Here is a 6,324-nt window from a genome sequence, read left to right as displayed (position 1 = left end):
AGTCAAAGCTGTCTTGAGATTTTGAAAGCTCTCCTCACATTCCTCTGTCCACCTGAATGGAGCACCCTTCTGGGTCAGCCTGGTCATAGATGCTGCAATAGATGAGAAACCCTCTACATGGTAATACCCCGCCAAACTAAGAAAACTCTGGATCTTCGTAGCTGAGGATGGTCTAGGCCAACTCTGCACTGCTTCAATCTTCTTCGGATCCACCTGGATCCCCTCACTCGATACTATATGACCCAAGAATGCCACTGAGTCTAGCCAAAACTCACACTTTGAAAATTTTGCATATAACTTCTTTTCTCTTAAGGTCTGTAGCGCAGTCCTCAGGTGCTGTTCATGATCCTCCCGACTCCGGGAGTATACCAGAATGTCGTCAATAAACACAATGACGAATGAGTCAAGATAAGGCTGGAACACATTGTGCATCAAGTGCATAAAAGCTACCGAGGCATTGGTCAGCCCAAAAGACATCATAAGGAACTCGTAGTGACCATACCGAGTCCGGAAGGCACTCTTCGGGATATCTGGCTCCCGAATCTTCAAATGATGATAGCCGGAACGTAAATCAATCTTGGAAAACACTCTAGCATCCTGTAACTGATCAAATAAGTCATCAATATGAGGCAATAGATACCTATTCTTCACTGTGACTTTGTTCAACTGGCGGTAATCAATATACATCCGCATAGAACCATCCTTCTTCTTCACAAATAAGGCAGGAGCACCCCAAGGTGACACACTGGGATGAATGAAGCCCTTATCAAGCAATTCCTATAACTTCTCCTTCAACTCATTCAATTCAGGAGGAGCCATATGATATGGAGGAATAGAGATTGGCTGAGTGCCCGGCAACAAATCAATGCCAAAATCAATATCTCTGTCGGGCGGCATGCCCGGAAGATCAGCTGGAAACACATCTGGAAAGTCCCTCACTACTGGAACTGACTCAATTGTAGGGGTATCAATACTGACATCTCTCACATAATCTAGATACGCGTCACACCCCTTCTCAACCATTCGTTGAGCTTTAAGAAATGAAATAACTCTACTGAGAGTATACTCTAAGTCACCTCTCCACTCTAACCGCGGTAATCCTGGCATAGCCAGCTTCACGATTTTGGCGTGGCAATCAAGAATAGCATAATGGGGTGACAACCAGTCCATGCCCAAGATAACATCAAAATCTACCATGCTGAGCAATAATAAGTCGGCTCTGGTCTCAAAACCACAAAGAGCAATCAAACACGACCGATACACGCGGTCCACAACAAGAGAATCTCCCACAGGAGTAGACACATAAACAGGGAAACTCAAAGAATCCCGTGATACGCCCAAATACGGGGCAAAATAAGAGGACACATGGGAATATGTAAAGCCTGGGTCAAATAATACCGACGCATCTCTATGATAGACTGGAACAATGCCTGTAATGACAGAATCAGAAACAACTGCCTCTGTATGAGCAGGAAGGGCATAATATCTAGCCTGACCTCCCCCTCTAGTGCGACCTCTACCTCCTCGACCTCCACCTCGAGCTGACTGAGCAGGTGGGGTGGCAGCTGGTGCTGTAATCATGGCCTGAGGACCCGGTAGAGCATGTTGTGGCTGAGAAGTCTGTGGAGGTGCACCCCTCATAATCCTGGGGCAATCCCTCACCATATGGCGAGTGTCGCCACACTCAAAACAAGCTCTGGGAGGGCGTGACTGTTATGACTGGCTCTGGCCAGATCTGCTGGACTGGCCGCTAGGAACACCCCGTGCAGGAGGCACACTATATACTGGTAGTGCATAATAAAGCTCTTGGGGCCTAGAAGGAGCTGGAACACCACTGATGGCTGGAAGAGCTGAATGGACGGGGCGACTCACATAACCCCTACCATGGCGAGCTGCTGGGGCACGAGCACCAGAATAATAACCAGTCTCTCGAGACCTCTTGGCCTCTCTCTCCTCTCTATCCCGAGCAAGCATGCCTTCCAATATCCTGGCAATACTCATAACCTGTTGATATGAAATATCCATCTCCAACTCTCTGGCCCTACTAATCTGGATGTTGGGGTGGAGTTCCTCAATAAACCATCGAACCCTCTCTCGAACTGTGGCAACCAAGGCCGGTGCATGTCAGGCAAAATCACTGAAGCGAACTGCATACTCTGACACATTCATAGCACCCTGGCGCAGCTGCTCAAACTCTACGTGCCATGAGTCTCTGAGGCTCTAAGGGACATACTCTCTCAAAAACATGTCCGAGAACTGAGTTCATGTAAGTGAAGCTGCCTCAGCTGGACTACTCAACTCATAAGCACGCCACCACTGATAGGCTGCTCCTCTAAGCTAGAATGTAGTAAAAGAAACCTCGCTCGTCTCCGCTACGCCCATAGTACGGAGAATACGATGACACTCCTCCAGAAAAACCTGAGCATCATTTGTAGCCAATCCGCTGAAGGTAGGTGGGTGGTACTTCTTGTACCTCTCAAGTCTGAGCTGCTCCACCTCAGAAGCTGATGCCCTAACCTCGGGCTGAGCTAGAGCTACCGTCTGCATTGGTACAATATCTGGATCCTGGTCGACCTGAACCCGTTGCTCTAGAGTACCGGTGACGGGAGTTTGTGCTCCTCCCCCGGCCTAAGATATGGCGGGAGCAAGTGGGATCAATCCAGCCTGAGCTAAGGTGCTGAACATGCTCAGAAATTGGGCTAGAGTCTCCTGGAGGGCTGGTGCAGGAATAGGTGCCTCAGGTGTCTGCCCTCCAGCTGGAGCTACTGGGGGCTCCTCTGTAGCAGCTCGTGCGGGTGCTCTGACTGCACCACGTGGACGTCCTCGTCCTCTACCCCGGCCCATGCCTCTCGCGGCTCTAGAAGGGGGTGCGGGTGCCTGATCATCAGATCCGCTTGTACGTGTCCTCACCATCTGTGAGAGAATAGAATACAAAAGTTTAGAATTTTTGAAGTCAATAATTTTCGCACGACAAGGAATCAAATTAGTAAAATTTTCCTAACAGTTCCATAGCCTCCCGAAGATAAGTACAGACGTCTCCGTACCGATCCGCGAGACTCTAATAAACTGGCTTGTGACTCACGATACCTATGAACCTAGAGCTCTGATACTAACTTGTCACGACCCAATTTCTCCTTTGTATGACGTCGTGACGGCACCTAGTCTCTATGACTAGGTAAGCCTAACATTTGCGGAATAATGAAATGAAAACATGAATTAAACAACTAACTGTTCAAAATATACAGTAATCCCAAAACCCAGAAAATCGTAAGTTACAAGCTACAGAAGGAAACTGGTATCTCTATACACTAGAGTCTAATAACAGAAGTAAGGAAGGTAAATGACATAGGAAGGAATATAGGGGGACTCCGAGGTCTGCGGACGCGGCAGATATACCTTGAAGTCTCCGTACAGCAGCAAACACTCTCAGCTAGTAGAGGGGCTGATAAGAAGTACCTAGATCTGCACACAAAACATGTGCAGAAGAGTAGCATGAGTACACCACAATCGGTACCCAGTAAGTGCCAAGCCTAACCTCGGTATAGTAGTGACGAGGTCAGGTCCGGGCCCTACTGGAATATGATAATAAAGCAAGGCAAAAATAAAATATCGCAGTAAAATAAAGACTGAAATTTAACAAGAAAGAATTTATAGAAGGTAACAGCTCAATACACAGAAATACAACAGGGGATCTCCCGAGATACCGTCTCGTAGTCCCAAACGTAAATGTGCAGGGGGATCTCCCGGAATATCATTCCGTAGTCTCAAAGTAAATATGCAAGATAGGGGGATCTCCCGGAATACCGTTCCGTAGTCCCAAAGTAAATATGCAGTACAGGGGAATCTCCCGGAATACCATTCCGCAGTCCCAAAGTAAATATGCAGTACATGAGAATCTCCCGGAATACCGTTTCGTAGTCCCAAAGTAAATATGCAGTGCAGACAATAGAAATACAACTACATCACGAAATCTTATGATTTAGACTAAGTACCAGTCAAGGAAGAAGCAGGAAATTCACTAAGCATGCTGCGTAGAGTTCACATAAGTAGTTAAGACACGTAGACATGCTGTATTAGACTAAACATGATAGCTACACATATTGGAATAACTCAATTAAGAATGAAAATAGATTAATACTCATTAAAATGGTATAACTCAAAATAAAAGGAAAATAAGTTGCTGCTCACTAAGAAAATCAGGTTTTTTCCATAACTAGCCCGTGTACGTACTCTTCACCTCACGTACACGGCGCTCACGTATCACAATAATTCCAAATCTTAAGGGAATTTCCCCACACAAAGTTAGGCAAACCACTTACCTCGAACCAAGCTCAATCAATCGGTCACAATGCCTTTCCCATGAATATCCGGCTCCGAATGGCCCAAATCTAGCCAAAAGCAATTACATATCATAAATACAACCATAATAGACTCATCTAATTAATGAGATCAACACTTTAACAAAAATTCCAAAATTAACTCAAAAATCGCCCATGGGGCCCACATCTCGGAATCGGGTAAAAGTCACAAAATACGAACACACATTCACTCACGAGTCTAACCATATTAAAATTACTCAAATCTGACCAAAAATCCCCTTTCAAAACTCGAAATCTTTGTTGAAGAAATTTTTCCATTTTTTCTCCCAATTTCAACCCCAAAATCCGAAATTTAAAAGGAAATTAATGATAGATTAGTGGAATATAACCAAAATGGAGTGTAGAATTATCACCCAATCGATTTCTCTGAAACTCCCTCAAAATCTCGTCCAAATCCGAACTCCCAACTCAAGTTAATAATTTGGCAAAACCCCCATTTTTGGAATGTTTAAGCACTGCCTAGTGATTCCTTAATCGCGATCGCGAAGAACAACTTCGCACCCTCAGAAACTTCCTCCACGCGAACGCGTAACACCTCACGCGAACGCGATGCACTAGCTACTCACACCTACGCGATCGCAATTGTCCTCATGCGACCGCGAAGAGTAACACTCAAACTCCACTGCTACCTCACTTCTTCTTTGCGAACGCAGCCTAGCCCACGCGTTCGCGGTGCACTTCCTGATAACCTTATGCGATCGCGTCTTCATCTTCACGAACGTGAAGAGAAATTTTAGCTGACCTCTCAGATGACCTACATGATCGCGAGATCCCCTCGCAAATGCGATGAAGAAAAATGTCTACAATAACACCAGAAAATCTGCCAACTCCCTAAGTCCAAAAATGACCCGTTGAGCATCCGAAACACGTCTGAGGCCCCCGGGACCTCAACCAAACATACCAACTAATCCTAAAATACTATACAAACTTAGTCGAGCCCTCAAATCACATAAAACAACGCTAAAATCACGAATCACCCTCCAATTCAAACTTAAAGAAACTTGAAACTTCCAAATTCGACAACCGATGCCAAAACCAACCAAACCACGTCCGATTGACCTAAAATTTTGCACACAAGTCATATTCAACACTACATACCTACTCCAACTTCCGAAATCGGAATCTGACCCCAATATCAAAAAGTCCACTACCAGTCAAAATCTCCAAAAATTCGATTTTCACCATTTCAAGCCTAAATAAGCTACAGACCTCCAAAACATAATCCAAACATGTCCCTAAGTCCAAAATCACCTAAAGGAACTAACAGAACTGACGGAATTCCATTCCGGAGTCATTTTCATACAGTTCCAACTACGGTCTAAATCCTAAGGCTTAAACCTCCATTTAGAGACTAAGTGTCTCACAATACTCCGAAACTCAAAACGAATCTTCCTGGCAAGTCACAATAGTAGAAATAGATATGGGAGAAGAATTAAATAGGGGATCGAGACTATTATTCTCAAAATGACCGGCCGGGTCGTTACAATGTGTTCCTTATAATGTTGAGTGGAGAGTTTCTTTTCTACCAGCTAGGCGTATATGTTGAGATTTGAATTTGAATCCTATTGAGAAAGTTGACTTGACTGTCACAAGAATAAATGCGAACTTAGCGGATGTTTGAGGTATTTTATGGTGGGTGTTACGTAAGCTTAAGAAGAATTTTTGTTGAACTGACTGTAGTATTATGGAAGTAATAAAGTATGGGTATTGTGAGTTATGGAGTGTTTTATTGTATGGCTTTAAGCCAAGTTGGGGAGCCTTCTATTAACAATTCAATTTCATGGATATATGTTAAATTTTAGTTTTGGTCTGAGGCATACTTGTGGGTTAGTTATGACTTGCAGAGGTGGAGATCGAGGATGACTCGGGTAAGGAAATTCTTGAATATGAGTTACATTGCACTTTATGAAAATGTATAAATTATGGAATGATTAAGTTGTTATTT

The sequence above is a fragment of the Nicotiana tomentosiformis genome, chromosome 7 (genome assembly GCF_000390325.3).
Source record: "Nicotiana tomentosiformis chromosome 7, ASM39032v3, whole genome shotgun sequence".
NCBI classification, from domain to species: domain Eukaryota; kingdom Viridiplantae; phylum Streptophyta; class Magnoliopsida; order Solanales; family Solanaceae; genus Nicotiana; species Nicotiana tomentosiformis.
The sequence above is the reverse complement of the archived record's forward strand: the minus strand, read 5'-3'. Positions refer to the sequence as shown.